Here is a 1,969-nt window from a genome sequence, read left to right on the forward strand (position 1 = left end):
TAGCCCTCGTCCCCCGTTCCTGAATTTGGAAGTCTCTGATGGAGGTTTGGTGGGAGAGCAAACGGTGGTTTGCTAAGTGCATCTTTGTGTATGCAGCTGCTTTCGCCTCCGTCGTTAATGAAGTACGCAGGCCTCAATCGGTGTAAACACAAGTTCAGCAACTGTAGAGGGCGTTCCCCGTAGCATGTAACCATCCACAAAAGCCAGGACAGCTCCAGAAATCCCAGGGGAGAATTCGGCATTTATAAAATTGAATCTGAGAAGTCGGCTTGGTGGTTCCTAAGCTGCTTAAGAGTTTTGAGGAGAGAACGCCTTAAACCACTTGTGTAAACATACCTGTCGGGGCAACTGGAAGATGCATCTCCGAGGACTTTAAGTCTGGGTCCCTTTTGAAACTTGGAGCACGTGGTTTTTCTTCACAAAGTGAAGGGTGTCTTTTATTTTAGCAATAGCACAAAGTGATCCTGGGAAATAACTGGGTAAGTAACAGTTCCAGATGAAAGAGGCAGGCTATAGTGGATAGTGATTTCTTACTGCAGTGAAAAAGTGAACATTCTGCTGGAAGTTAACCAAAATTGGTGTAGGTAAGACTTGAAGAGTGCTCATTTACTCTGTTGTAGTGCAGTCTGTAATTTTGGCAGCCACCCATCAATAAAGATATGCTAGAGTCCAGAGGAAAGAAAAAAGGATGATGAAAGGTCTGGAAAATAGGTTCTAAAAGAAAAGATTGAAAGAAACAGCCTTGGTTGGACTACAAAGAAAGACATCAAACATTTTTATGCATAAAAGATGCGATCGTTTCTGTCCACATTCTTTCAAACAGGACAAAATATCATGGATTTAAACTGCACCTGGCAAGGTTAAAGTTGATCTCATATGAGATCTGGATGAAGCAGTTGACCTTTAGTAGATCTGCAAACTTAACTTTGGGTAGGACTCCTTTAAAACGCGATCTAAGCAAGTAGGACTGCACCCCCACCTCTGTAACACCACAGTTACAAAGCAGGTGAGACCGTTAGAGCTAGTCTTTCACATCATATTTCTTTCCCGTTTTCCCCTCTTTTCCTACTCCATAGGTAGCCATGGCATGAAGGGATTCACCCTTCTTGAAGTGATTCCAGTTTACATCCAAAAAATAAAGATTGAATAGGCAGTGTAGAAGTCAGTAAAAGTCAGTCGGACAGAACACCGGCACTTAGGTGGAAAGACCACACATTAGGTAGTCTCCTTACTGATAAGCAAGACAGTGATTTCTACCTTTGGTTTGTTGGGGGTTTATTTGTTTGTTTTCCTAGCATCTTATTCCATTTAACCGCCGCGAAATAACTTCAACCCCGGAATACTTTCTGGTGTGGTCATGGTGCGATTGTGATAGTGCCATGAGAAATGTGGATTCTAATCTCTTCCCCTTGAGGGGAGAGTTCAGATCTTAGTATTTCTTAGGTCACAGGGACTGCTGGCCACGGGTAAGTCACACAAAGTTAGATGTTGAATATGGCATTGAGAATTCCAGTTTTGATCATAGAGACCTAAACTTGACATCAGGAACGCTAGATAAGAATCTGCCACAGAAGTCCGTCAGGGGATCTGGGCCAGTGAAACAGCGGGCTTTAAACCAACCGGTTCATAGCACCTTGCCAGTTGTCAGGAGGGGTTTTAAACATTGCTCCTCTTACAGAAGAATTCTATTGCTTTTGAGAACGTGCTGGCCCCTGGTGACTTAATAGCATCTATTCAGTTGAATATACAATGTAATAATGGAATAAATAAAACGTGTAGGAAATTTTAATTCCATTTATAGTGGTTGCCGTGATTTGCGTGACAAAAATCGAATGTGCTGCCAATATTTACGGTTTTTGATGATGTTGATATCTGTGCTGAGAAGTGTTTCTACGTTGTCCTCCTTATCTATACCATTAGGAATGTGGTAGAGTGAAAATTATCCTTAAAGCAAGTGAAAGTTCAGCAG

Source organism: Egretta garzetta, unplaced genomic scaffold (assembly GCF_000687185.1).
Source record: "Egretta garzetta isolate BGI_Z169 unplaced genomic scaffold, ASM68718v1 scaffold132, whole genome shotgun sequence".
In the NCBI taxonomy this organism is placed as follows: Eukaryota; Metazoa; Chordata; class Aves; order Pelecaniformes; family Ardeidae; genus Egretta; species Egretta garzetta.